Source organism: Panthera uncia (assembly GCF_023721935.1).
Source record: "Panthera uncia isolate 11264 chromosome C1 unlocalized genomic scaffold, Puncia_PCG_1.0 HiC_scaffold_4, whole genome shotgun sequence".
Lineage (NCBI taxonomy): Eukaryota > Metazoa > Chordata > Mammalia > Carnivora > Felidae > Panthera > Panthera uncia.
In genome coordinates, this window is record NW_026057585.1 from 77,167,978 (window position 1) to 77,176,805 (window position 8,828).

At 54.1% G+C, this 8,828-nt stretch overlaps 1 protein-coding gene across 4 annotated transcripts in view; it reads left to right on the top strand.

The window, feature by feature from the left end:
- Nucleotides 1-6,065: 6,065 nt before the first annotated feature.
- Nucleotides 6,066-8,828, top strand: part of STK40 (serine/threonine kinase 40) — a 39,971-nt gene continuing 37,208 nt past the window's right edge. For 2 of the 4 annotated variants that reach the window (XM_049617485.1, XM_049617487.1), the window contains exon 1: nt 6,066-6,270. The gene's annotated coding sequence lies outside the window, so the exon portion shown is untranslated. Of the gene's footprint in view, nt 6,271-6,590; nt 8,826-8,828 lie in introns of those variants that run through there. The other 2 variants (XM_049617490.1, XM_049617489.1) reach the window with 2 other exon arrangements.

Here is an 8,828-nt window from a genome sequence, read left to right on the forward strand (position 1 = left end):
TCAGTCTGGCCACATGGAAGGTGGCTTTTTCGGTGCAGATTCCCTGTTGAGGAGGTTGTTCGTCTCATTGCTCTTTCCTGAGGTAGAGAGGTTGAGGGAATCCTGGGCCCTCCCCTCAAGTGTGGCGGCTCAGCCAACAGCGAGAGATCAGGCTCCAGTTCTGAGAGTTTTGGGGTCCTCGGGGAAGAAGGGGTGCTCAGGGGTAGAACCCAAGTCTTCGTTGTAGCTGCCTCGCGGCCATACCAGCATGACCACAGGCAAACGACCATCTCAATAAAAGCGGCTGTGTCCTCATCAGATCTCCACAGAGCAGCTGCCGTGTGCCAGGCCCTCTGTTGAGCACACATTGTCGAATAAGATTTGGTCCCTTCCAAAGAGGGGCTTACAATCTAGTGGAGGAGGTGGTCCAGAACCACGAGATGAAATCCAGCCTGAGAACCTGCTGTGCTAGAGTCCTGAGTAAGGCAGGGCCTTTGGCCTCAAGATGCTTTCATTTCTTGAGGGGGACTTGAGAGGAGCGTTCACTTGGGCACTAACAGCCCGAGGGCCCTGCATTCACGTTCTCCATCAACGTGAATTAAAGTGTCGTCCTTGGACCGCCTCATCAGAACTAACTGGGATGTGTCTGGAAAAGCCAGTTTCCTGGCTCCAATCTGGAACCCAGGGATCTGCCTCAGTAACATCCACACAGCCACCCACCATGATTCTTCTGAATACTGTGTATTTCATTGCCTGGAGGTCCCAGAAGTCCCCAAGACTTGACCTTTGCCTTCGGGAGAGAACAGTGGGTCCTAGCAGGGAGAAAACAACTGTTTCCAGGCCCTGCTGACGGCTAGAGTTAAGGGGAGCGATGCCACAGGGTGACTGCTGCTAAGAGAAACCAGAGGGCAGGCACGGAAGGGAGGCCCTCGCTGTGGAAATGTCTGTGTACTTGCGGGAAGCGGGGGAGCCACCCCATCTGGAGTAATGAACTGGCAGGGAGTCCCACAGCGGCCCCCATTGCAGACGTTTCCCACATGTCTGCAAATGTTTCCAAACTTGAAGAGGGCTCATGCTAGGAGTGTGGCCTGGAGATAAAGGAGAAGTCCAGCTCTTTTAAAGGGTGTGCCGGGACTTCTGCAACCTCCGCAGAGCAAGGAGGAGCCCCCAGGCCAGGGAGGGAAGTGGGAAGGACAGTTGAGAAGAGGGGCTCAGGCCGAAGCACTGTGTCCTCTTTCCAGAAGCATCGTGCGCCAGACCCCAATGGGCCCTCCGTCGTCCCCAGATGAGGTGCTGGAAGGATAGACCGGAAGGAGGGGAAATGGGCCTGCTGAGACACGCTCGTGCTGGGCCCCTGGGATAGAGCACAGCGAAGTCTTTAAGCCCCGAGGATATGGGTCTTCTGGCATCTGGTCCTGGGTTGTCAGGGGGAAGGCTGCCAGAGGCCCAGGAAGGCTGGAGGGAGGGAGGTCAGTGCCCACTGGCCTGTGGCAAGCCGAATTCCCTAACTGCTGCCCACCCTTCGTGCCACAGGTATCGCTAGTGACAGTGCTAGCTACTGAGGGAACATCAAGACAGACAAGGGTCCTGCCCTCAGGAAGCTGACATTCTAGACGGGGAGACTGACAATAAAAAAAGTAAAAATTCTTACAGTTGTCATGAAGGAACTAAACAGGGTACTTGAGAGAGAACACGGAGGTGGTTTTATTTTGGAAAGTATGGTCTGAAGAAGCAAAATGTAAACCGAGAAGGAGACTGCCATTTCAAGAGCCAAGGGAAGGCAGAGGAAACTACCAGTGCAAAGGGCCTAGGTGGGAACGCTTGGGGGCTGGGGGCAATAACAGAGCACCACTGTGACTATGGGAGGGGGGAGAGGCAGGTGAGGCTAGAGAAAGGGACGGGGCTGGGGCATGTGATACCAAGCCTTGTGGGTAAGGAGTGTAGCTGGTTCCAGTTTCCCGTGTGTGAGAAATAGACCTTGAATTTTTCCTAATTCAACGGAGTTCCTATGTCACCCTATTCAGCCAGAGTGGCAGAAACTTAACTGCAGTCGATTCAAAGTTATCCTCACTTTCCTTGGAACTGGTCGAAAGTTAGGGCATTTCCTCTTAACGTGCCCAACATGGGAAAGGTGGTCTGGTCTGGTGCTCATCCAATCACACATCCACTGAGATGTCCTCATTTTCTCCTGGTCCTTTGTCATCAGTTTGCTAAGGCTACCACCAACCCAAAGACCCCTTCAGGAGTCACCCATACCCCTCTCAGCGTTCAGAATTTTATTCTGCTTTTCCCAGGAGATTCTTAGGCCCTTGGGCTAGATAGGCCCTGTTTGCCCAAATGCAGCACACAGCTGTTTCTTCAGAGGGTTTTGTTACTTCCTGGCACTCCCCCCAGGAAAAGAGCACAATTCTTCGTGCTCCCCAGTCCCTGAGACCCTGCTGACACTGTCCAGCTGAAAGCTGAGGAGAAGCTTGTCTGTTCTCAGGGACCACCCTAAGTCTCAAGTCTCCCACATGCCCCTTGCTACAGTTTTCTAAATTTGTACGTGCACAGACATTCTCCCATTCCTCCCTGAAGGCTAGGCTTTCGGAATTCAGAAGCTAAAAATGAACTCTGCATTCTGTTGCATCCTTTGTTTCCCGAAGCAATGAAGGCAGAGCAACCTAACTATCTGCATAAGGAAAGGAAGGGACACCAAGGAAAAGATGAAAACCCCATTTCCAAATGTTGTCTTCCCCTTGGATTTGTTTTGCTACTCGTTGCTTTGGTCTTCATTCAAGCACGTGCAAACACCAACGTGGGGGGCCCAGCTGATGACTGAGCCCCCAGGAATTCTGAGTGCTTAGGTGGGCTGGCAGGTCCCCACCTCACCCTGCCTTCCTGGAAAGAAGAGTGCAGGGTGGAAGGGTCTCTGTCATTCGGGGGAGGGGACTGTCAGGGTGGGCACACTGCTTGAAGTTCAGATCTCCCTGGGCCCATACAAGTGACAGAGCACCACCGGCTGTCAGCTGGCTGCGACACGAAGAGAGCATCCAGCTCACTGAGTTCCATCCTCAGCTGAAGGGGCCCCGAGGCAGCAGAGGTCCCTTGAGCTCCTGTCAATGTTCCAGAAAGGACCCGGAGAAACAGCACATGGTATGTGAAGGGTGACCAAGCTGGTATGCTCTCTGCTTCCGGCTGGAGTTACCCCGGTCACAAGCCCTAGCAGCTGTAAAATGAGGTTATAATCAATAAAAAAGGAAGAAATGACTTGATGTAGGTTTAGAGGAGACAAAATCTTATCAGATATGAGGCTCATGAGGGAAGTTTGATGGCAAGAAGCCTGGGAACCACTGACCCAATTCAACTCTGTCATCTTACAGTTTAGGAAACTGAGGCCTGGTTTCCCCAGGGGGAAGGGGAGGGGCTCTCCCCAGGTCTCATGGTGAAGTGAATGGCTGAACGTCAAGATGGCCATCATAAATAGCTACCGCTTGCTGCTGATTGTGGGCCAGGGCCTGGGCTGGGGGCTGCAGGAGGGCAGAGCCGTAGTCTGTTTGGTCCCCCTGGGTCCCTGCCATCTAGCTCAGTGCTCTGCACATAGCAGGCACACCATAAATCTTCGTGAAATGGAAGAGTCCTCTCCTTTCATCATCACAACAACTTTGGAGGTGTATATTAATAGTCTCATTTTACAGATGAGCCAACAGGCCCAGAGAGGTTACGTGACTCGCTCAAGATCGAAGAGCCAGTGACCAACACGGTGGGGATTTGAACCCAAGCCTGTATGACTCACACTCCGTGATCTTGACTACTGCATTACACTGTTCTGCTTCCCACCACTCCCGACATCACACCGATGGCAAAGATAAGCAGTGTCTCCGCTCACCTCAGTGGTGGTGCCCACCGGGTGTGGTGCTGGCATTCAGAACTTGTCATACCCGGGCCCTGGGGCTTGGCCATAAGGAGAAGCCAGAAGCCAGCAGTGAGTAGGGTTCGCTGGGTTACAGAAGCCTGTGGAAGCTCCTCAGGGTTGAAGGTTTCTTCCTCTCCTTCTGTGATAGGCAGATCCGCCTATACCTCGTCAAGCAACCATCTCTGCTGTTGTGACAGGCGTCACTTTGTTATGGCAGTACCATCTGCCAGTATGCCCAAAGTTGGAGAGCCAGCAGGCAGCAGGAGAGTATGTCACCGTGTGTGTGTGTGTGTGTGTGTGTGTGTGTGTGTGTGAGTGAGAGAGAGAGACAGAGAGAGAGAGAGAGAGGCAGCAGTCTCCTCGTGTTGGTGGTGTCCTGAAATGTTCATTTTTCATTTCCTCTGGCTGGCACCTTTCATTTCTATTCATTACCTCTCCTCCCCTCTTTTTCTTCCTTCTCCTCCTCTTCTTTGTTAAAATCCTGTATTTTGAAGCAACTGAAGGTCGGGGGGGGGGGGGGGGGGGGGGTGGGGGGGAATGGTGGTGTCAGCTCCAAGTGATTCATCTAGCTGATAATTAGAGCCCTGGAAAACCCAAAACTCATTCCTGGCAGTCAGGGCTTCCGGAATCCCTAGGCTTTTCCCTTTGTCAGGCACAGAAGCTGGGGGGCTGTGGCCGGGCCTCTTTGTACCTGACTCAGTCCCGAACTTTACGGAAGCCCTGTAACTTGCTGGCCAGGTCCCGTGAGAAGCTGTTTCCATGCTCACTGAATCTTCTCAATGATCCTGTAAGGCGTTATCCCTATTTTGACAGTCCGAGAAGGTCCAGGAACTTAACGTGGAGTCACTCAGCTTGTGGGAGATGCAGCAAGGACTCAAATCTAACCTTTTTGGAATCTGCCACACTTGGTTCAAATCACAGCCCTGCCATTATTAGCTATGCGCCTTTGGACAAGTTTCTTTCCCTCTCAGAGCTCTAGCTGCTGCATCTGTAAACAGACTCCCAACACTGATGTCTCTAAAGTGCTGTAACACAGCAGTGGGAGCTGTTTTGATTCCTGCTGTCACTTAGCCCTATCAGCTTAGTGGGCACCAGGCATTTAGAGAGACAAAGAGACGGACAGGAGAAGGCAGCCAGACTCAAGTCACATCACCTCTCATGTCCTGGCACTGCCTGTGTGGAGACGACAAATGCATATCCATGTGCACCTGGCCACACACCCCTAAGAAAACCCAGCGGTGCACACCGGCTTGGACACATGTGCCCACACATGGATACAGAGTGCCCCAGGAGACAGCTGGAAAGATACCCAGGAGTTAAGACAGTCACATGCGGCGAGCACTCTGGCTCACACCTCTGAGACAAAGGAGTGGGGCCATGGCTGTTGGTGCTGCTGCCACTGAGCCCTTCTAGCTGCTTCTGGGTGCCAGAGGAGGGAAGCCAGGCTCTCAGAGGGCCCCAGTGAGTCACCCGCCTGATGCAATCCTTTAAAGGGCTCATCTGCTGGTGCAAGTAGCTGATTCATGGAGGGCGTGGTTGCTGGAGGAGGAGGAGAAAGGGACCGAAACTGCAGCAGGAGGGACTGAGGCTAGATAGCTGGAATCGTTAATAGGATCTTTTCACTGTAAACCTCCCTGGTCAAGACTCCAGAGATCTTCAGGCTGAAGCAGGGTTTCTACAAAGGCGAGGGGCCCAGAGGGAAATAAATTGTGAGGGCTGAGACAGGAATTCTGTCATCTTATTGAGCCTAATTCCAGCGCTCTCCGCACAGGGCTCCAGAAACCGAGAAATGGAGATCAAGGAAGAGCCATTTCTCTGACAAATGCACTGCGCTGGCCGATCTTCCAGCTGCGGAAGACTTCTCCAAACCCAGCAGGGCGAGTGTAGGGCACTCGAGGTCCTGCGGAGTCGGGGCGGGGGCGGTGTCTGCGTCCCAGCCTCACCGCAGACGTAGATAAGCGGTAAGTACCGCCCCTTTAGAGTCTCAGTCTCCAATCGTTTCACAGGTTTCGGCCCAGACCTCACTCTGAGCCAATCGTCAATCGGATTCCGGACTCTTGCCTGAAGGCTTCCGCCCATCTTCAAGATGGCACCCCAATCCGGAGGCCGTGAGAGCGCAGACACAGGCGAGGGGCGGGGTCCGGGGAGAGGGGTGGGGCTGCGGCTCTGGCCCGAGAGGAGGGGGCGGTGCGTCACTTCCGTTGTCAGGTGGCGGCGCCGCAGCCATGGAGGGAGGCGGCGGCGGCGGCGGTGGCGGCTCGGGTGGCTGCGCTGGGAGGCGGCGGTGAGCGGCTCCCACGCCCCCGGCCCGGCCCCGGCTCCCCGGGACGGAGCGCCGAGCAGTCCTGGCTCCGGGCTACGGACTATGGGCGAGCAGCGCTGAGCACCGGGGGAAGGTGAGGGAGGGGGTCCCGGAGCGGGGAGCCGGGCGGGGGGTGCGGGTTGGCGCGGCGGGCCTCAGCGGCTGTGGCACGGGGACCGGGGTGACAGCCCGAGGCTGTCCCGGTGCGACAGAAATGGCAACAGTGAACGCCCTCTCCTCTTCTGGGGTCTGCCCTTCCTGGGCGGCGGGGGCGGGGACTGCTGCGCTCGGGGTACCGGGCGGCCTCGGGGAGCCTGGGTCCCGCCGCAGCTCTAGGAGGTGGGTGCTGCCAGCCTTGCCCGGAGTCATTCGGCTACTTAGTGAGGCCACCGACGTTTGAACTCAGCCAGGTCTTCCCCAGGAGACACCCTCTGCCTCTCCATGCTTCCCTCCCGATCCCGAAAGGGACTTGAAAGTTAGAACGAGTCCCCAAGGCGGGCCAGCCAGGGCTTCCTCCAGGAGCCCTCACCCGTCGCTGCTGGGGAAATTTTCGCATCGCGGGAGGCGTTCAGATGCGGGTCAGAGCTACCTGCTTGCCAGTGCTACGTTTGGCCGGCCTTTTCCAAGGAGAGAGCACGCCGCTGTGGTCAGTTTCACCTGCTGTGCCGGGTCTGGCCCGCCCATTCCCACGCGACTCGGCCACACCTTCCAGGCCGTGGGTAAGGGCTTTGGGATTTCCGATGCTACGTTCTCTGCTAACCCCCACTCCCTAGGTTTGATGCCCGTTGGCGGAAGGAAGAGATGACAGCTGCCTTCGGTGGCAGAGTAGACTTTGCTCTGTTTTAAGTCACGGGAGAAACCGGTTGGCTTTGGTTGGTTTTGAGAGCAGTGGGGAAGAAGGTAGTCACTCTGGGCTGGGCACCTTTCCCTCTTGGCTTAGTTTTGCATGAGATAAGGAAGAGCAGAATATGTCATTGTAAAGCCAAAAGAATCCTTGTTTGTAAACAGTGCTTGTGAGCTGTTCCAGCACTCCTTGCTGGCCCTGCTCTGCCAGTGGTTTGTGGAGGTTGCTCTCATTTATTCATTCATTCCCCGCATGACAACAACAGTGTCCTTGCCTAGAGAGGCAAGTACCCTATGGTATAGTGGTGAAGAGTGGACTTTGGAGCCAGACTTCCTGAGTTCAAATTCTGGCCCTGCAGCTTCTAAACGTGTGTCAGTAGGCATGTGGTATAAGCTGTCTGTGCCTCAGTGACCTCATCTGTAAAACGGGTGATTACCTAGAGCTGTTGTGAAGATTTAAAAAGTTAACACATGTAGGGGCACCTGGCTGGCTCAGTTGGTGGAGGGTGTGACGCTTGATCTCGGGATCCGGAGTTCAAGCCCCACGTTCAGTGTAGAGATTACTTAAAAATAAAATCTTTAAAAAAATTGGGGCACCTGGGTGGCTCAGTCGGTTAAGCGTCCGACTTCAACTCAGGTCATGATCTCTTGGTTTGTGAGTTCGAGCCCCACGTTGAGCTCTGTGCTGACAGCTCAAGCCTGGAACCTGTGTCAGATTCTGTGCCTCCCTCTCTCTCTCTGCCCCTCCCCCACTCACGCTTTTTGTCTCTCTCTCTCTCTCTCTGAAAAATGAATAAACCTTAAAAAAAACTTAAAAAAAATTAACACATGTAAAACACGCAGAACCATATCTGCCACATGATACATGTTACCTATTATTCTTATTTCAAGAAGCTCATGGTCTGGTTAAGGGAGACTGATCTGTAAACAAGTAGTTAAAATAGGTCTAAAAAAGCTAGTAGCAGCAGGCACAGGGCTGTAGGAGCCCACCCTGGGTGGGGGGAAGATCCTGGGAAGACTTGGCAGAAGTGATGACCCTGGAGCTGTGTCTAGAAGGATGGAAGGCTTAATCAGTGAGAATGAAGGGGTAAGGTGTTCTACTTAGAGAAAGACAAAGGCACGCATAGTTTGGGGTTTTCTTAAGTAAAAGCTTTAATTTACTTATTCATTTAAGTAATCTCTACACCCAACGTGGGGTTCAAAGTCACGACCCCGGGATCAAGAGTCACATGCTCTTCAGACCGAGCCAGCCAGGAGCACCTGAGTACACGCATAGTTTACTCCAGAAACCTCAGATTGTTCAGTATGGTGGCATGAAAGTTGACATGGTGCAAAGTAAGGCAGTATAGGCTGACAAGGGAATGCCACGTTAACAAGTTAGGACTTTATGCCAAGGGCAGTGAAAAGGTTTCTAAGCAGAGGAGTGACATGATTGGATCTGTGTTTTAGAGTGATCTCTCTGGAGTTGGTTCCAGCTGAGGGGGAGAGCCAGGACTGGAGTCATCTTTAGAGGCCCCTGCAGGCCTCTGAGTAGGGAGAGTCGGTGCCAGGGTGGGGGATCTTTGCTGAGAAAGCCCTGGATGCCATGGGTGGCAGGTGGCAGGCTCCCTGCCTTGCTCTGAGCTTCTCTGCCCAGCACAGAAGTACCTGGTGCATGTGTCCCTCTCTTCCTAGGATTGCAGGTCGCACGAGCACCGCCTTCTCCAAAGGCCTGTGGCAGGGGGTGCTGCGCTTGCTCCCTTGTGCCTTTCGTTTGACCTGGGAAGGCAGCAGACTGTGGGCGTTAAGAACCTATTTGGCTCTGCGGTA